Raw genomic sequence first — 21,716 nt, 5'->3', positions numbered from 1 at the left:
CATAAAGGTCACCTCTGATACTAATGAATACCAATAATAGGTATAGATTTATAGTGTTTTGTGCCTTTCCCCTTACCATTTTTTGTTGGTTTTGAGGCTCATCCTGCTTTAGGCCCCTTTGTACTTCCAGGCTGAACTTGCTTTTTCAGTATTGGGATTACATATCAATTTTAATGGTACTAAAAGACCATATGATATGACCAACTTTATTGGCATGATCCTCTCATACTTCCCAGTGAAGTGCCAGTGAAGGGATTGCAACATTCTTGATCTGCGAAGGTGGTGCTGAGTAACTGTGTCCTGCAAGATCTTGACAGTTCAAACTCGTCCCTTCCGCAGGTCATTGTGCTTTGTGGATTTGAGCCATGCTCTTTCAGTTTGTCAGGAAATATGTCATGATTCTTTATTTTGCTTATCAGAACTTTGTTTTCTTTTATTGCTTCTCTGAAGTTGTGAAGCATCTGAAAGCACACCAGTGTGAGACTCGGAGTAACCGCTGAAATTACTATATGCTAGAGGCAATAATTTTGGTTTCTAACAATTAACAGGTTATAAATCTCGTTTTATATGGAATGAGAAGAAAGATTTCTGCTTTACTGCAAATAGTTCAGTGAAGATATCCTTTCAATATTGAGAAGAGCTTGAAAAAAACTTTCCAAAAATGTTCCCACAAGTAAAAAAGTGTGTGTTGAAAACTCATTATTTTTTAGCTCTGTGTTTCTTCCAGAAAACTCTGGTTGTGAACATATTTTAAACAACATACGAGAGGTTTGGGTGTTACCAGCATAAGTTGTTGGGATAGGAGTACAGAAAAGTTTCTTCTGCCGAAAGAATGGAAAATGGAGTGGTTTACCAAGGAAAGCAGAACAACAGAAGATGATGTACTTAAAGCATATAAGATAGTGAATATTTTTGGAGAAAAAATTTGAATTTCTAATTCAAACATTCATCAATTTTCCTGACACAGGTTAAAAAAGAGGGCAATTAATTGAACTGGAAGGTATCAGAAATACTAACCAACATATTGGAAAAACACTGTGGAACTCAAGATAGACAAAGGGCATACACTTCAGAAAAGGGATTTGTTCAAGCTTTAGGGTATGAACAAAACTTCAGTACTGTTAAGGTTAAGAAGGAGCATTTCTTTGGGTATGCTGTAACTACTTGTTGGTGTGTGTCCTTTTTTAAAGCATTCAGGAGGAGCTATTGTGAGGGAGGTGACACTGAACTAGATGAAAAAGTAGCATGCCTAATGTGGAAATGGGCGTGTTCCTGAGATGCCTGCTGACATCTAAACCTTTGCTACTTCTGGGTTATGGGGAACTGAAATAGTAAAGTTTTCTACCTAAGTTCATGCCTTGCTTTTATGTAGATCTTGCTGTGTACAGCCGCAATTTTATCCCTTTGCTAGGTAAGCTGCTGTAATATCCTTTATTTAAGACATGGAAATCCATCTAGAAGCTATAGCTGTGTAGAATGCAAAAACTGTCTTATTGTGGGACTAAGAACACAATGCAAATTCATCCTTTATACTTATTTTTAGTATGTTTCTGGGTGTAGCTGAAGGTTTTGATAATTATGAAGTTCTTACTGATGTGAATGCTGTTTATCTGGGAGGTCAGTCTTGCTTCATGGTGGCAACGTGGACGGGCTAGAAAACTCAGCACAGCTATTAGATTAAGCACTGAGCCTGGCAGACACAGCTCCTGGATGTGGCCAACTCAGAGTGTAGTTGGAATGGACTCGTGCCTGCCTGTATCCATCCAAATATATGAATGGTTAAGCTTGACATTGTTATGTGTATTATTTAGGTATGTTGCTGGCCAGGAAGATTTAAGGGTGTATGCTGCTCATGTGAAGYGTTAGTTTTCTAAGAATCAGATGCACAAAAGCCTGAAAACTAAATAGGAAAGCTGCCAACTTTGCTAATAGGAAATGCAAAAGAGTGGGGTAAGCTTCATCCTCAAAATGCCTTTGAGCTAAGTCTAAGAAATTAGTGAAGCATAGATTGTAACAGGATTAAATACCTAGTAAAAGTTTGATGGGGGGATGGAGTTGGGGTTCCCCTTCCCCCAATCACAAACCTCTCTTCTGGAATGAACTGTCCATAATAGAGCAATAAGTACTATTGATAATTGGGAGGATACTGCACAATATTTCAGTACTAGTTTGTTTCGTGATTATTTGGAAAATATCTACAAAGATGAATATCACTTTACAAAAACAAAAATTAATGGAGATGAGCTTTCCAATACCTATCACAGTAACAACTTGGGATGGTGTCATTAAAATGGAAACTATYTGGTTATTTTTTTTTCTAATTCTTTCATTGTCTCATTTTCCTTTAGTGCTAAATTCACCTCTTTAAATTGCTGTGAACTTTTCATCTGCATTTACTATAATTTGATTATGACAAAAATCCAACATATATTTATAATCTTTATCTCTTTTTTCCTAATCAAATTTGTAAAGATTAGGTATTATCATTATTTTGGCATATCCTTTTATCAAGTGTTCTTGAACTCAAGAAAAATTGGGAAAAGGGGGAAAAATAAGAACTAATTCCTACCTGTGTAATTTCTTCTGATTTTGCTTTCTGTATACATAAAGGTCTTACATGAGTCAGAGCTCTGCTTTTGGGCAAGCACAGAGGAGCTGTTTCATACTTGCATAAAATCTTTGCTATTAGATTTGCTCAGGTAATGCATGTATTGCATTAACTTTATTTGTATTACTATGTATTTGTAAATAATGCTTTTGGAACCGGATTTTATGAGTGAGTTTTAATAGTTTGACTTCTTTCAGATCTCTGTTTGCAAACTATCACATAATTGGRCTGGTTTATTGATCTCACAGAGATTACACATCTGACACTTTGCACCAGTTAATAAAAGGTTTTGTTGGCTTTCTTTAAACTGAATGTTTGAGAATGCACAGTGCTGTTATGCTGTAGAATTTAAATTGCTTATGTACTGGAATATTTACTACCCTCTTTGTTGTTTCATTTCAGAATGACCTTATTTAAAAATGTATGAGGCTATTTATAATCGACTCTGTGGCAGTGATTAAAGAGGTGTGAATAATAGCTTATTGGAAGTTGACAGCTCCTTGTTTGCTAAACCACTGTTAGAACATTTATGCTGCTCAGTTGTACCTCATTTTTCTAAGGGAAAGCTGTATTTTGACAAGTGCATAGAACAGGTATATGTGGCTGACATTTTTATTAAAAAGCAAAAAAGAAAGCATTTGATTTTTATTTCTTTAACTGCATAAGGTTAATTAAATGCTTACTTTGTGTCTAATGATCTCTCTCTAGTGTATTATTAAAATAAGAGTGAACAAATCTGTTTTTGCCAAGTAAAAACAGACATTGTTCTTTCCAAATAGAAATAGTTGCTCCAAACAAATTCAGTCCAGCAGTCAGAAATCTGTTTTTCTGATAAAAGTAATACTTTTCAGAGTGGTCTCTGATATTTTTGATCTTAGAGTAGGATTTTAAATAACTCTAGGATGGCAATGATTTATTTTAGTCAAAAATCTTGTTTAAGTAATTCAGTTTTTATAACAATATACACAGATATCAGTAAGCTCATAGATAAGATTAATAATCAGATAATACTTTGTGTATATCCATACAGCTGATAAGCACAGATAGCTTCTTAAACCTTGTACTCTAACTATTACTAGTATCTCATTTGACCTAGTGAACCCATTATAAGGATGAACAGTAGTTAAAGCCCCCTACTCAGTCTTGTGTCTTGGTTTGTGGGATAAGTAGTTCCTTGTAGGTCTGTAGCCACCATGGTGACAGTATAAAACCTATGACATTTAAGTGATTTTGGAGAGGACATGTTAGAACTTTGCGAGGACTTTCATGTGGATCCCGAGTTTCTTGCAACCCCAAATGGGTCGTTTTTATTCACTTTCTATACTTTTCTTTATCAGTAACCTGAACAAAATTTAAAATCTTGCTATGTACATCAGAACRGTTTATTCAAGATGTTTAATGTGTGGTGCAGAAATTTATCTTGTTTCATATTTTAATACTGATCTATTACTAAAAATATGTTACTAATACTACTGAACTATCATATTTAATGGTACAAATCGCAGTGGCATTATAGAAAGAATTTATAACTTTCACTAGATCCTTAAAACATTTGTAATAGAATAAGCAGCTACTAACAAAATGCTGTCTATCATACGAGGTATCTCTCCTTAAGTGTTAGCTCATAATTTCACAGGATTTACCCCAGGTAGCACTAAAATGAGAGACTACAGAATTTGTATTCTGAGTGCCCTGAGTTAATGGACTGCTATAGGATCTAGTTATTAAATTGAATTACTGTAAAATTAACCTACATTACTTCTGTTCTTAAGAAGTTAATTGTACTTTTACAGAGTAGAGATGCTGTTTTCTAGGTGTATTCAGATTACAGCAATATATTCTTTCAGCTGTTCTAGCTGATTATGACACTCTTCACTCAACTTCCTCAAAATGCTGCTCTACTGTAGCTGGCCCAAAATGAAAGTCACATTCCACTCTTGAGTTGATTATTTTGTAGCGTTGAGTGTTTCTGGTTTAAGTAGTCAGTCAAAATGCCTGGGAATTCTTTTGGAGAAAGGAATCTGAATATAATGTGGCTTAAAGGAAAATGTATCTAGCTCTGCAAAATACACAACATTTCAATTAAAAAATAATCTTTGGAATAACAAAATTCTGGAACTGTGTAAGGTTTTGGTAATATACTCTTACGTCTTTTTTTCACTTCTTCAAGGTCCCTTCTTTCCTGACCTCCTCTTGTGTGTTTGACCTCACTTGCTTCTGTGTTACTTCTGAATGTGCTACTGCTGTCCTTTCACTACGCCATTTAATGATGTTCAGCAGACATATTGTAATTTGACTAACTAGTGAGCAAATTTACCTCAAATTCTTCATGATCCTAGGCAGCCTGAGAATTTTGTATCTCRAAAGTCACCTGCCATTGAAAGTCAGTCTGATTTTTCTATATTTATAGTTTATGATTGTTCAAAACTCCTAATCACAGATAATTTAAAATCAATTTTGTATTAAGAATGCTCAGATCCTTTTCCAATTTTAACAAGTTTTAAGTTAATATGAATGGTAATACAACATTTCAATAAGTCAAAGAATTTTGGACTAAAGCCAACGAGAGGAATGTTCACATGTGTTTCTCTGCACTGTGTAGTGATGTTGAGGTTGGAAAAGTTTAATTACTCGCTCTACTCTCTCTTATTTTTTTTTCTTTCCTTACTGAATACTTGTGTGGCCTTGAGTTTGTTAATCAACAGACCTCATAAGTGAGCCAGATGATGTATTGTTACAGTACCTTTTTACAGCTGCTGGTTTCCGGAGAACAGTGATTACCTGCAGTGGCCAAAACTGGTTGCTTCCTATTAGAGTACAGTGGTTACCTAATTGATCTAAATTTAGCTGGTAAAACAAAGTTGGTTTTTGCTTTTACACTGAAGAGTTTTCGAAGTCATGCAATATTTAAACTGTAATATGTGTTAGGCATTGCCTTGTGAGTCTGTTCTTAATTTTTTGCTCAATCTCCCTAGTTTCCTAGTTTCCAGAAAGAATCATATGTCATTTATTACAGCTTGTAAAAAGATGGGTGTTCTGAAGACAAGGTTAAATTTACTAATCCATATTTTTATAAAAGTATGTGAAGGCTTTAAAAATAATGTGGGAAGAAATTTCCATAGGAGTCTCTTTCAGTTCTTACCAGTCCAAAACAGATGCCTCAAACTTTTCAACAGTGTCTTTAATCACAAATTTTCATCCTAGTATTTCTCTTTCATAAAAATCCAGGAGTTGAGAGAAGTTGTTGATGTGACTTTGGATCCCAGAAGCAGTACGGATGTGTTTGGTTATTGCTGATATTTGCCATAGTATTTCCAACTGTTTCATGAGACTTTTTACTGGCCAGCAATTCAAACGGGCTGTAATATGTTTGAGTTACGCTGTGTGCTGTAAAGGAGAGCTAGGATGACTGTTAGACATGGAGTCTTTCCCATAYGATCCTTAGCGTGGTACAAACTGATCTTTTTCCATTTGCCTCTGCCTTTCCCAGCAGTGCCATTTTTTCATGTTTTTAACCTTGCTCATCTCACTCTTCTCACCTTTGTTTTGGCAGTTTGTCTTTCATGGACCTATTGATTTCCTGTTCAGTGACTACTTCTCCGTAGCCCGCTCACTGGACTCCTCTCACCTGCTCACTTCAATACCCTGTGCTTATGTAGTAATGCTCAGTACACTTCCCTTCCTCTAATAGCACTGTGGCATTCTGAAATCTGAATTCCCCTCCAAAAGTAGTCAGTGGATGACTTAGCCCCTTCCCTGATCCTGATCGTTTTAGGAGATCATAGTCATTTTAGGACATGCTGTTGCCTGGTCCTACTTAAACAGGCTCGTAACCATAAAGTTGTCTCAACTATTTGTAGGAGAAACAGAGATACATCTTAAAAATGAGTGTGTGTATCTTGTTGGAAAAATTATCAGAGATGGGAAAACATATTTCTTATATTTCAAAAGTGCCAAAAGTCAGGTGTGATCACATTTCAATGCTTCAGCCATCTTTCAAGTGCAAGGTTTCCTTGCTTTTTTTCCCTTAGGTGATAAAGGGTTGTAAGCCTAGATATGCTTAATATCTGAGATACTAATGGGCAACTATCTGTTATTAAGCTTCAAAAATAGAATAATTAGGTCAAAGATTTTTATATTAATTAGCATTGCTGTTATTTCCTTTATTCCTTCTTGTAGCATGTCAGTGAAATGCAGTTGGACTGATCTGATTGAGCACATGAGACTTAAAAATTAAAATCTCCTATAGAAAATAACACRTATAAAATTAAAGTATTCCATATGCTCAAATAGCTACAGGTAACACCATGCCTTTGTTGTCTTCAGTATCTCTCTGGCTTGTAATTTTAACCAGGCAGCTCTTGGAAAATTTCTAAAATACTGCTGTGAAGTGCTAAAAACAATTCACAAGGTATTTGGAAAAGTTTCTTTCTTCTTAGAATGTTCTGTCTCTTCATAACGTGATCCAAAYCCATGCAGTTTCTGTGGAATATCCCTTGTCTTTGGACTGAGCTTCCTATTCACAGTGTGACTGCCAACAAAGGAGTGTACAATGGAGGAATCTACCCAAAAGAACATAATAGAAAGTTTTTTCATCGTTTCCATGGGTGAAAGAAGGTTCAACTTCCTTTCAGGGCAAATTATTTGATTTCATTGTCTGATCTAAGTAATGGAATTCTTCCTTAGAATAAGGCTCCAACCTAAGAAAATGGTTCAGTGAAATAGATAGCACAGCCATAGCATATACAGTAAGCTTGAACATGATTTGCCTTCTAAATAAAACAAGTTTTGAGTGTTTTTTTTAAGCCAAACACTCATACTTTTAACAAGCAGAAAGTCTGTCTGTGACTGTCAGATGTTTCTTACCATCCTCCTCAGTATTAATCTGAAATCAGACATGTCTTTGATACCTTCCTACTGTCTTTCACATTCATTTACAAAAAGRGTGGCAGAATTAAATTTTAGACTGCCTGTAATGCAGATGAGCTCATTTATATGAATAAATATAAGTTTGGATATTTTCCTCTTTCTCTCTTTTTATTTGGTTGGGGGAGGGGAGAAACTGGTCTCTTTATTTAAGATATACCTTAGTTGATCCTTTGTTAGATTCTTCTTATCACTGTTCATTCACCTTACATATGAATTTCAGTGTCGAATGGAACAGATAAGCTCCTTTAAATTAAAGTCTCAAAATATTTAACTTCATCCTTGTGTAGGTGGTGAGAATTCAGAGATGTTGGACTGAATTGAATACAGTTATTCATCACCATTAACAAGTCTTGGGACATATTTGCTGTACAATAAATTCCAATATCACAGTTAAAATCTCCCAGTTATCTTTTATTCACTGATATTTTAAATCCTTTTTTCATTTGCTAGACCATTTTTTAGCATATTTGTTTGTTGACCTTTTACAGTCTTTAATGTGTTGTATGTTGATCCTGTACAAACATAAGTGTATGCTTTCTTGGAAATTCAGTATATCATGGGGCTGCGTACCATAAAAAGTAATGAAGAATATTCAATAAATGTTTTAGCGTTTGGTTATTAACTAGTATTCATTCAGCTCATATTATAGTAATGTTATGCTAGCTGAAGAAAAGCAAAAAAGCATTCAAAGCTCATTTCTCACTTCCATGATGTCATACCAACACTTTATTTTACACTTCAAATAAYAATTATAGATCATCTTCAGTCTATGTCTTAAAGAAAAGGAAGCAGCAAACTAATCAACCATTTAGAAGTATTTTTGTCTGTGTTGTTTTGTAACAGGTAAGACTAAAGAAAATCTGGAATATTACAAGGAATATTTCACTTTGGAGCTCATAAGGAAACAGATGTGAGGCTGCAAAACAAAGCCACCAATGGAACTCACCAAAGGCACAGCAGAGGCTGATGGACAGATTAGATTTTTTTAAAACTCCATCACAAATTACAGAAATAATTACTGTTGTTTTGTTCAGTGAGGAAAGCTATTTCTCTTCTGATTGGAAAAATGCCTTCATGGCAGTTACTTCTTTAATCAGTAGCTGGATATTTATGTCTCATTAGATAAAAATGTTGAGAATCCTCGCTCTTATGCCATTTATAATCCCTTGTTCCTCTACTGGTTTTCTGTATGAATTTCTGTGGCATTCTTGACAGAGACAGAGATTTTTTTCCTAAATCATTGATTAATATATGAGTTTTCAGTAGTTGATAAGGGTTTTGGTTGATGGTGGGATTCATAAATATGGAGAGAGAGAACTTGAACCAGTGTAATATAAGGCTTAAAGACAAGGCTTGAAATTCCGATAGTGACTTAATGTTCAAAAAGGGAACCAGGGAAAAGTTGGAGCGATATCAGCGGTACTTGCTGTTGGCATTGTGTACTGCTGAACAGATAGGCTATGGCATTCTGGTCCAACTCTGGATTTGTTCTTAAATTCAATCATATAATACTCAGGCTCAAAGAATTAAACTCATCAGGTTTCATAGACAGATCATCAAAGTTTACATGAAAATGTATTTTATGCTATCTATACATGGGTATAGCTTTTAGAGAAGGGGAAAGGGGTACACTTGCTTTGGCTTCAAGAAGCAGTGATGAGGAGTTCAAGCACATGCTAAAGATTTAGAATGTCTTTATTTGTGTTAAGGAACTCCTGGCTCTGCAGAGCTGTGGTGTGATACTGGAGACATGCCTTTTGGTAGACTCTGGGTCAAGATCATGGGGAGAAGGAACACTGGAGATGGTGTTGTGGTGGTCTGTAAAAGACCTCTCAGTCAAGAGGAGGTCATAAATGAGGCTTTCTACAGACACCTAGCAGAAGTCTCTTGCTTTCAGTCTTTTATCCTCATGTGAGATTTCAGCCATCCAGACAGCTCATGAGGAAGCAATACTGTATTATGCAGACAATCCAGGAGCTTCCTAGACTGCATTGGTGACAAATGCTGTAAGTCATTTAGCTGACCAGGATTAATGTTCTGCTTGACCTGATGCTCACAAACAGGGAAAAGTTGGCAAATGTCATAAATGACAGCTTGGATTGCAGTGACCACGAGATGATTGAGGATTCAAAGGAAGTCTGGAAAGGTAAGCTGCAGTTAAGATTCTGTATTTTGGAAGATCATACTTTGTATAATTAATGGAATTGTTAGATAGAAACCTCTGGAAAGAAGCCATGAAAGAGCAGGGTGTCCAGGAGACCTGGCTGAGACGCCAGCTGTGGGCAAAGTACTCCTCAACTAGTATTGGCAATAGTTCTACTTCTAGCACAAAATTGGATCTGGTAAAGATGACCTGTGGAGATGTCTTCCAAGCAGTATTTCTGTAGTTCTGTGGTTTGAAGATAAAATCTTCTAATGGATTGGAGGGGAGGGAAGTTGTTGTTTGGGAGTATTTCATTTTGTTTCATTTAAGTTGTCTCTAGAACAAGAGTACTACCTTCAGGCAACTAATGACCTTAACCAGGACCYGGGACACCAATGAGATAGGAAGTCTGATGGGTGTCATGTGTGTATTGTTGCAGATCTGGTCTGTGCTGTTTCATAGTCTCTCAATATGATTTCAGGTAGATGTTGAGCAAGTTGGGGAAGAAAATGGTTCTAGTGGAAGCCAAGAAGTTATCTGCCTTGATTCCAGGAAGGAATCTATGTGAAATGACTGAAATCATAGAATTTTGAGTTCCCTGCAACACCCCCGTCAGGATAATGAAACTGTGATTGGACAGATCATATGCTGTTGGCAGATATACCAAGATGAATATGCATRTGTAGCCCTTTGGCAAAGGAGATGACCTATTAATGCTATCCTTGCCATAACTCTATGCATTGGCCTAAAGCCTATAGTGAGTCGTTCCCAAAGTATTAACAATGTTTGGGTAGACTTTCACACCTCTCTCGTTGCATGCCTGCTTTAGTAGGGATCATATATACGTTCAATAGCAAATAGTTTTAAAATTATAAGTAAGATCTATTTTCCTTAATAATAAAATTTGCTACTATGTAAGTAGTTCAGAGTTYAGAAAGAGGTAATATAATGTCATCATGTTATGTCTGCTCTGAAGTTTCTGGCTTTGCCAGGTATTGTCTTATTTATGAAGACTTTTTTTGAGAAATAGGCTATTCTTCTTCAAGGGCAGCAGTGCTGGTTTCTCAGGGCATTATCCCACTCTGTAAGGAAAGTGACAGTCTGAAGTAGTTTGCTATGACACAGTTAGTCCAAATAGTTACTCTATTGAAAAGTGAATGAGAATTTTTTCATTTATGGCTTGTGCCTAAATTTAATATTTCTTTGTGTTGGTGTGCATTTGTGCATTTCTGTTCTTCCTAACAGAAAGGTCTTGAATATTTTCCTCTTTACTCTTGCAGTACTTTATCAGTGCTGTTTTGGATCYTCAGATCTCTCTGATGGGGAGCAGATGCACTATCACAGCATCAGCTCTCTGTGCAATCTTGAAAGTTCACAGTGTCCTCTTATCATACCTTTTTGGCAAAAATGACTTATTCTGAAGAATATTTTAACTGTATCCATGAAATTTTTTAATAGATAGTTGAGTGATTGTGCTTCAGTATGGAGTCTGCTAAGCTAGATTTTCCAGTTCTCTACGTTTTAAATATTCACCTCTCAGTCCAAAAATCTGAGTATGGCTGCCTTTGCGGATAGATTCAGACGCTATGTGTGAACAATCTGTGTACAAGAATGTGGCAGTGTATATTCAGATTACAGCTTTTAAAAAGCCTGAAAAAAAGAACTTGCCTTTCAGAGCATCTATCAGAACTTGGTCTGCTGGTCTGYCAAGAAAAAATAAAAACTTGATAAAATGTGCTCTGGGCTTAGATTTGCAACCTTTTGAAGCAAAGCATGGCAAAAATATGTTTATGTCCTTAGAATAATGTCAGAGCTATAGATTAGGCTTCATTCTGATTTGTATAAATAAACCAAGTTTAATTTAAAAATGTAAAATTACAGTAACATATAATTTCCAATATTCTTTTTAGCAATGTATGTTTTCCTTAAGGAATGCATCTTTGGAGTATTAAGCTTTTCTTTAAGCTTCRTACTGTTCCATTTAAACAGGATAAATGAGACCTTTCATAATCTCAGGTATCCACCTGTTTAAATAGAACACCAGGGAATGTCTGCCCTTGAAATCCAGTAAAATACTGTAAATCCTTTGCATATTTTTTGACTGTCTTTTTATTCATGCTCTTACACTGCAATAGGTTTCTGGAAATGATAGCTGTTCATTATGTTGCAAAATGAAAAAGTCACACTTAGAATTTCAGTAGAGTTTGATTTGCTACTTCACACAAATTGGTTATATTAATGACCTGTGATTTAATATTTTAAAAGAATTGAAAGTCAGTAATATGAAAAATCTGTAATTGAAAAATCAGTATTGTAAAAATACAATAGATAATTAAAAATTGGAAAGACTTGTAACTTGTCATGCCACTCCCAGACAGTAATTTTCTGCTGCAAATGTTTTGGTTGATTAGCTGAGAATTTAAATGCACRTGTCATATATCAATATTCTGAATAACCTCATGTTATTTAAGATGCAAAGCTACATTAAGAAAACTAGATTTAACTCCAGAATACTTCTGAAAACCGTGTTCATATACATTTGGGTATTCTACATCTCTTTGTATTCTTTATTTTCAGGAAAGTGAATTAGGAATGTTTGGCATAATAGTTTGCCTTGATATTAACATAATCTGTACAAATTAGTTACTGTTAATTCAACAATCAGGATCTGTATATTGAAATTTGAAATCTAGAACACCAATAAAAATGTTCTTTTGTTATTGTCAGGATTCAGAGTGAAAGACAAAATGTGGGTTGTCATCTTGAAAGACAACTTAAAAAAAAAAAAAAAAAAGAACCACCAAAATTTCCCTTCTCCTGTGTCCTGCTTTGGGTGCTTAAGCCTGTAAATGGACCTGAATAGATTACTGACCATTATACATGTGACGAACTGACTTTCTTTCCATATGGAGAGTACTACATTCAAGAGGTTAAGAAAAATTGTTAGATATTTATTATGCAACAACTGTTTGAAGTTGGTACGTGATTCAGCATTCTGTTAATTTAGGAATGAGTGAGAGGATAAACAAAAAGGTCAGAGCTTCATAAAAAGTGTGATTCATTACAGTGCTATCTCTTCAATGTTAACAGAAGTATATACATAGCAGACTTTACTAATGTCACTTTATGGCAGTCACATAACTTTGGAGCAAGGGAGAATTGCCATAATAGGTTATTCTTATATATAAAATGTGGCACATGCAGTATCATTCGTCTGCTTTATATCTAAGAGAATTACTTAAATTGCAAGAACTTGAGGAGCCAGACTGATGATCCTGTATTGCAATTTTTTAATTATCTGTGAAGTAAATATTTATTGTATATAAACCTAGGTAATGGTGAAATATATTATATAAAATCACCAGTAATATTAAATGTATGTTTTCTGTAAACCTTTAACCTATGCCTTCCCTGAAAAATTAACCTGAACTAATTTTACCTGAATGAATGCCAATCAAAGGCCAGTTCAAATAAGAATGAATAGTCTATGGAGTGTGTGTGTGAGAAAGTGATTCATAATCTTTGCCTTTGAAATACTTTTTTAAAATTAAACTTTCTTCTATATGTGAGCAGTTTTATAAAGAAAAAAAATTCAAGCATCTTCAGTAGGAACTGTGTAGAAAGAGTATGGTCATCATCCAGAGGATTCTGAATATACTACAAAATGGTACAATTACCAGGGGGTAGATAATTTTTGAAAAGTAAAACAGACTACATGAGGATATAACTCAATGGAAATATTCCTTCCTCTCAGCCTCTCCTCAGTTTGGTTAATTGTTTCCAGTTTTTCAGTAACTGGAGGTACTAAAAAATGAAGTCTYGTCAGATATTTATATATCTCATGCTAAATTTTAATGATCACCRTGCTCAGTTGCCTCTGAGGTAGTAAACCATCGCCGACCTCAGATTGTACTTGGCTGTGAGGGACAATAAGCAAATGTGAAGAATGGATTTCCTCCCTTCTGAATAAAATGATACACTATAAAACTAATACTAGTGATTGAAAGGCAAACTAACCTGGGATAAAATAGGGCATGAGGGAAAGATTTGTACTTTTTGGCTCTTTAATTTGGAGCAGAGAATGATTAGATCACTGCTGTCGACACAGAATTGTTCCCCATAGGATAGTCTTTGAAAATTCAGATTAAAAAAAAAATCATAAACAACAGGATTTTCTCTTTTTCATATTTATGTTAGTGTAATTTTATGGGGAAATTATGCATGTTCTTTAAGAGAAGCATAATGGTCAGAGAACAGAAGGTTTAAGTCAAAAGTTCCTGCCTTGTAAGTCACATGGATGCCACCACCTCGTATTTGGTATTTATTTTGTGCACATGTATTCACAAATATGAATACTTGTAAAAGCTTCCTTGTTGCGCAGGAGGATTGTTGTCACCTATAATGAGCAAACAGTTTTCTACTGTTTATGAGACTACCTGAGGGAGAGCATATAAAATGGGGAAGCTGAGAGGCAGAAAAACAAAGCAAAGTATGGCCTCTCTTCTGCTCAATATTTAAAGCAGCAGTGAAATTATTGGACACTGTTTTTTTCCAGTAGATTAAAGAAAAGAAAGGAAGGAAAAAAAAATGTCATGAGGGAGACGAGATTTGATTCTTTCTGTTCACTGTAAGTTCTTATAAATATCTTATTTTTTGACAGCAGGAGTTGACATGGAATTATACATACAAAAGTAAGTTCATATTTGTAGAAAGCATTGTATAACCCTGGGTTATACAATGGTGGTAACTGGCAAAGGATACATTTAATTTTCTAATACACCTTCAGCTGTCTTGTTTCTGAATGTTAATTTTTTTTCTATTGGGATCATTTCTAATATTTCCAAACCTAAAAGCACCTTGTAATAATACCATTTTTTCAAATTATGCTGCCACTGAGAATTTTCTTATTTGCATGTAGAATTTACATGAATCCAGAGACTACAAGGAGAGAATATTCAGACAATAGTTAGCTTTTTCATTAGGAAAAAGACCATCATTTACAAATTCAGTAGAGAAATTACTATTGCAAGTCTTTCTGTCTCACTGAAAAACTGAAAGTCTTCCATTTGCAAAGTTAAAAAGTTCCCATTTTTAGCTGGAAAGAGCTGCAGAGTAATGAGGAGAGAATTCTCAAAGCAGTGTGTTTAAAATTATATTTCTTAGTCTTCTGAAGTAACCCTAATAAGGGAAATATTTGAAAAGTAGTTTTTTTAATATAATGGTATAAGTATACATTTCAGAATCTAAGTTTAGGCATCACACCTGAATACATGTAGGAAAATATGTGTGTGTACAGTGTCCAGTTGCTGTGTCTGTATAGCTCAGATGATGGACAGCTAGTTCAAACCCACATAAAGTATGTGGGCTACCCTAGGAACTCCCATTGGGTGACCGGAACAGTCCTCTGAGAGGCCTCTTGTTGAGAGGTCTGCCTTCACAGTATTGATAATCCTTCCTACTGAGTGTGAAATCAGTCTCCCCAATTGAGCTTCTCATCTGCAACCTCAGAGGTTATTTTAACACATATGATTGCCATGATCAGACCATGTTACTGGATGATCCTTGGTAACATTCAGAGTTGATGACAATCAATACTGCAAATGAGAACCATGCATATGATCTTAAGACCAATATTTCAAGAGAGCATAAGAAAAAAGGTTTTCACTCAAAAAGCAGTGTAAAGGAAGGAGGTAGTATCATTCTTTCTTTTATTCTGCTATGCATAGTACTTATGGAACCTCTTATCAGTTTTGGTGTTCCATTGCCATGCACACATCTTTAACCTCGCRCTGTAGTGCTGACTGATTCGGATACTCATTGGCATGCATGTCTTTTGCACCATCATTCTGCCATCTCCAAAGATTCCTTTCAAGCTTTGGCTATGCTGCTACTGCAGCATTTCTATAACAATGTTTGTTAGCAGTATAAATCTAGCCTATTTTTGAGGAGAACAGGATTCAGTCTGTAGAACTTGCCACRCAACTGTATCCAGTTTCATCTCTAACATACAGTAGTTACTAGTTCAGACTGGCATCTTTCACCACAAGCTCATATCTGTCTGGAAATACAGTCTGTAGCTTTCCTTTCAATTGCTGGTATGTCCTACACTCAGGAGTCAGTCAAGAATTTGCTTGATACCTTCAAAAAATAAATTGTGAATGGCTGTATGTGATCTGGTTGCTTGCAGTAGTGGGGGACTGGGGTAGATGGCCCAAGAGATCCCTCCCCTCTACAGATAGAGATTCTGGTGCCAGTTGCATTTAATCAATTTTACCATGGAATAGGTGGTGGAAAGTTTTATCCTTCAGACTCTGAAGGGCCATATGTCCCCTCCAAGAATGTTTGACTGGAGGCACACATCCTTTAATGTCTTAGTTCAGATCAGGAGTGGGTTTTTGAAGTGAATCTGTTGATCATCCTCACTGTGCTTTGATTCATCAGAGAGTGTGTCCTTTGTTTAAACTAAATGAGAAGATATGCTCTGGGAGCCCTCCAGGTGTTCCAGCCACTAATGAAAATTTGGTCCACAAGACCAGAATAGAGCTAGTTTTAATTAAGAGACTGCTCTGAAACACAAAGAGTGCGATCATTAGGTCCTCAATGTCAACAGTTTCACCATATTTCTGCTTCTATKCCACCACCCCTCCTGTGGATATAGACACAACCTCATTGTCCTTACCATCAGGACCAGAGAGGGATTCTTACAAATCCTTTACCATCAGTGGGATTCAGTTTGTTTTAGCATCCCTCTCCTGGTTTTGGCATCCCAGCAATAATACAAAAGTAACATTTGATGTCTGTGGTATGCAGTTTGAGTAATCTGGGAGGGACAGAGGGAGTATATTCTGCCCAGAACTCATCGTAGTTATCCTAGTTATCAAAGTAGGTAGTTGACTAAGGGAGCCGASAGCCAGGAGCAGCTGAAGAAGCAGAGATTCTCTGATTGCTCTCGCCAAAGTAGTGGGGAGGACGTGGCAGCAGCAGACCTGGCTTGCTGGATAGCTGCTTTTATTCACCTTGATGGCAGAGATTCCACTCTTTCTGTCCCACTGAGAAGCCTAGAGCTGCTTCTGCTTCTGGATTTCTAAATAGTAAAGTACCAAACTGTCCTGTTCCAATATAATTATGCATATGGGACTAAGTTAACCCTAAATTGAACTAATGACCAGATGAACAAAGGCAAGCAGCATGGAATTGAATCACTGGGACTGGAATATTTGCCAGATTTGCTCTAAGTATAGCTTATGTCATCACAGAGTCTACTGCCAGAGCTCTAGCCATTAGCATAACTCGGAGGAACTGTTTGCGACTTAGATCATCAGGCTTTGTTCCAGTTTTTGCCATATTGATAGAAAAATTCCACACTCGGAGTTGGTTTGCTTTTAATGTCAAGTATTCATTGATTTTTAAAACCACAATTTAAAATTGACAAGCAGAAAATTGTTGTTTTAGCCATCAATTTTAATGTGTGTTGCATAAGCRCAGCCCAGACATTCAGTCTAATTTTTGGTATAACAGAGCACATTTTAGTATGCAGTCTAGTTGCAAAGTGTTTATTCTAAACTCAAAGTTTCTTTGAGTTGACCTGAAAACCAAATAATCCAGCACACATGTATTGAGAAGATATATGTACTTTAGTGCATATTGAGATTCTTTTACATTTGTTGTTGTGTCAGAATATTCACTGAAAATGTATGTCAAGCTACATTTGACTGGAAACTGGCATTCAATTAACAGATGTAAAAACCTCATTTTGAAATAGATTTTTATTAGTTGAACAAAATTACTAGGAATGGACTCAATATTTAGACTTACATTTTTAGGAATATTCATATATTTATATAAACCCATGTGGGAGATGCAAGTCTGATCTGTTCAGGCAGAGGAAGGAGCTGAATCGCTTCCCCTTTCCCTGGGTGAGCACACTCGTCTCTGAGTTAGTATTCAGAAGGTAGCTGGCAGCTCTTCATTTGGAAGCAGTTTGAAATGAAAGCAGCCATGGTTGTTGTACTTTGTGCTAAAAGTCAGTGCTGTTGGCGAGCATGCGCACTCTGAAGTGTGTTCAGAGCTTATCTCGGGGGGTGTTAGGTGTTAGGATGTTTAATTTATGTTTTTCAGATGTAGATAGAGAACTAGGTATCAAGCTCAGATGAGAAAAGATGTGCTTCTGGATAGCTGCAGAAACAGATTTTAGACACACAACTACATTCTCTGTGGAAAACCCAGATTCTTACATTTTCCCAGGTTCCCAAGACAGCAGGAGGAGAGGGTGGTGAAAGGCAACTTCGGAATTTCTTTCTTAAATTTTGGCTTCTATATGCTTTTTAGGATCTTGTCCAAGCATCTAGCTTATTTTCTTGTTTTACTAATACCTATGGCGGATTTGGAAATATATTTTTGTTGTGGCAGCACCACAGCCAAAAAAGCCCCAAAAAACAAAACAGCCCTCAAACTTACTGCAAATAGAAACAGCCTTTTCATTCATTCAGTTTATATGTATCTATAGGTATGTGGTTTATATGTGTGTGTGTGTGTATATGTATATATATATATTTATATATATATATAAAAGCTGACTCAACCTTTTCTTTATAGTTCTGTATTTCTCTACAAATATAGTTTGCTTCTACACAAAGTTATTGCGCATGTACTATTTTAAAAAGCAGAACGATTTTTCTGAAAATTGCAAGTATGTTTTTAAATTAAATTTAACAAGAATTACATCAGAAACTAATCTCTGGTAGATTTTTTTTTTTCTTGAATGATGTAATTAACAGAATAATAMAGTTTCTTCACGCTTTCTACATAACTAGATCTCATTGAAATCTGTTCTTRTGGAGTTCAACAAGCTGCCTAATGCAATGGTGTCTGCTGCCCCCACTCCTCTCTGCARTGCTGCTGTCTGCCCTGGTAGTATAGCAAGTCACCCTGCTGCCTAATGGAAGCTGTGGCGTGCCTGGGAAACAGTGAATATTTTCACTAAGCGAAGCTTGCACTTGTTTGGCTTATAAAGACAATGTTTCCCAGTAACCAAGCAGTAGTATGGCAGATAACATTCAAGGTAGATAAAAACAGAGTAATGTATGTGGAGGGAGGAGCAGAATCCTGTGATGGTTCTTAGCAATTTGTTACCATTCAGGAACAGGGCTTTTGGGGTTACAGAAAATAAACCTATAGTACTATCAATTTCATAACCAATAGTAGTTAAGAAATTTCCTGGCATTTTATTTGTATTTTTAGAAGGGATAGAGAAGAAAATGGCATATTGTTATGCTGCTGTATTAATCCATGATGCATGTGCATCCAGCATACTGTGGGCAGTTCTAGGCCGTTATCATCCCCCATCTGAACAGTGATACGGTGGTATCTCTGTATGAGTTTTGAAAATGTATTATTACAACTTGAAAGAGCTTTTGGAAGTCAGTATTTCTGAAAGATCAGAATCATGCACACCTCTTCTAGCTTGTTAATAATCTCAGTTCTTTTCAGTGCTGGGATACTGAGCCCGGACAGCTCAAATGTGTTGGTTACATATATCCAACTTCTTTAAAGATTCTAGGGTGTTTGTGTTAACTCTCAAATACCGAAAACTTATCTTTTCTATGAAAGTAGATGGGATTTCAGATTAGTAAGTATGGAGCGGTAGAAAAGAGGCAGATGGTAAGAATGTTTGATCAGATTCTACATAAAAAGACAGTGACCACAGGTAAGTGTTTAAGAAAAAATTGTAACAGGTCAGGTTCAGAGTGCTCCTTCTCTATATACTCTCCCAGATCCCAGTAAAAAGCAAATTAAGGATTATGGTTTAGTTCTGTTGAAATCTGTCCTCCTCTTTTCTAGTGCAGTTCTGTGCCATTGCTACGTGATCTCAAATTGTTGCCAGACACGTGCTGCTGCCTGCTCTCCTCCTTGCTGGGATGAGTGTGTGCTTAGCAGAATTTGGGTGTGACTGGTCATTCCTCATGTTGGGGATGGTAAAGTAGGCTGACTGTTAACATACATACTGTTTGATGATTCAGAGGGCAAGCTGGGATGGGGGAGTGGTGAGCAGGTACCTGCTGCCAGCTTTTTGAGAAACTTTTCCAAAACATTCTTTTTTCGACCAGAGAACTAAAATTTCCTCTCATTTTAAGTATCATGTTTGAGTTTGACTAAACAAATGTATTTTGGTTTCCTAGCTGTATTCAGCCAACCAAATAATACATTTCCCTACTTAGCACCTTAATCAATATTCCATTTGAACATATTTCTTTTTAATTAGAATTATGCAACATTGTACATCTTTTCTGCAATTAGGACTGTAAAAAATGAAAAAGTGAAGGCCTTTTTCTGCAATCTGTTTGGCAGTTGCTCTAAGAGCAATGAAAGCTGCAACTACAGATACTCGCCTATTGTTTAAGTATTGGGATACTGTAGCAAGAAAGTGATAAACAGAAAAAAATTGTAATTACAGTTCATAAGATATATTTTTCATGTACTCTTTAATTATTATTTCATCTTTATTTCAGAAGATATATAGTGATGACATTAAAATTGATTTTTATTATATACWTATTTAGTCTTCAGTGCCCTGTGTAATATATGTCATGTGGAAAATGGGGACTTGTTTTCTATTCATGTGTGAAAGCAAAGCTGAAATTAATAATGAAACTGCATGTTTAATTAAAATAGCAGTGAAAATTTTTTGTGTTAAGGTGCACATACTATCAGGTGAATGGAATAGGCTTGTATGGCCATTTACATAGTAGGTGCTTCTCCTGCGACCTTTTCTGAGAAGTTACAGCCCTGGTTCATGATCTGAGTCAGACGCAGCCTTTACAGTTTAAGAGAAGATTGCCTTCAGTTGCCTACTGCTGCTTGCCTGCTGCTGCTAACCACCACGTAGCGGTGGTGGGAGAGGGTGACGTAGCCTCTCCATCAGTTGTTGCTTTCCGCAGATCAGTGTATATTAGAGTCATTGATTGCTRCTTGTGCTGGGTTTTTTATGATTCAGGCTGAATTATTTTGCTTAGGCAGTTACTGCTTCTAAGTGTCATTAGCTGGTACATATTGCTAAAGTTCTGAATTGGTTTCAATGAAACAATTTGTTTCATTGAAACAACTACAAGAAGTACTTGTAGTTGTTTCATTGAAAAGCTGCAACTGTTCTACTGTTCAGAGCAAGGGTTTCTTCTGGGATCTGGATTTTATTTTTTGTATGGGACATTTGGCCCAATTAGAAGTCTCTTGAAATCATCATTGATATTCAGTTGAACTTGTTACAGAGGTTGTAAACAGTCTCTAAATATTGCTTTTGTACTGAGCATTCTCTAGTCTCCATCCAAAGAAGATTTAAGTAAAATGTACCCCACCCCCCGCAGCTGCCAGCAGCTGCTGGGGTGCCAGGCATTAACATGAGGCAAGTGAGATTGTTGTCCTCTTCTCTTAGTGGTATCTATTCAACATAGAGGACGAAAGGAGGAAACACCCAAAATGGAGTGCGGATAGGAAAGGCCTAAATTTGGCAATAGGATTGAATGGAAGAAGAGGCAAGAGCAGAGAGAGGGCGTGCGGTGACCCCTGCAAGTGAATGTGGGTTGCCCTAGTTCCCATGTGCCTTTGATGTCTCACCAAGTTGGGGAACTTGTTGCCAGAATGGATCTGAAGCAAGTGAAAGATGGCAATCTGCTACTACCGTCGCTTAGTCTCAGACTGCCACAGGAAGGGATCTGCATTGCTAATCTAAACTTTGCAACTTTTGCAAACTTTTGCAGACATCGGTATGGTATCATGTAATGGGATTTTTTTAGCTAAAAATATAATAAATTACAGGGTTTGAATGTTTTTAACCATCATTTCCATTAAGAAATATCAAAATACTCTTTGAAATCAAACACTTGAGCTGGAAAGTCAGGCACTCAGAAAAAGTTGGAAGATGTCAGAATTAAGATTGAATTTGTCCCTTGTAGGTACACATAATGATAAGATCTTTAATTATGTGATCACATAGTTTTTACCAGAATGAATGCTGCCCAGAGAATGAATCAGGGAGGTTGC

At 36.2% G+C, this 21,716-nt stretch overlaps 1 protein-coding gene across 1 annotated transcript in view; it reads left to right on the top strand.

Annotated features, from left to right (window-relative positions):
• ZEB1 (zinc finger E-box binding homeobox 1) overlaps positions 1-21,716 on the top strand; it is a 130,112-nt gene that overhangs the window by 77,054 nt on the left and 31,342 nt on the right. The window lies entirely within an intron of this gene.

The sequence above is a fragment of the Apteryx rowi genome, unplaced genomic scaffold (assembly GCF_003343035.1).
Source record: "Apteryx rowi isolate R43461 unplaced genomic scaffold, aptRow1 scaffold_164, whole genome shotgun sequence".
NCBI lineage: Eukaryota > Metazoa > Chordata > Aves > Apterygiformes > Apterygidae > Apteryx > Apteryx rowi.
Note: the sequence above shows the minus strand (reverse complement) of the source record. Positions and strands in the feature narration are given on the sequence as shown.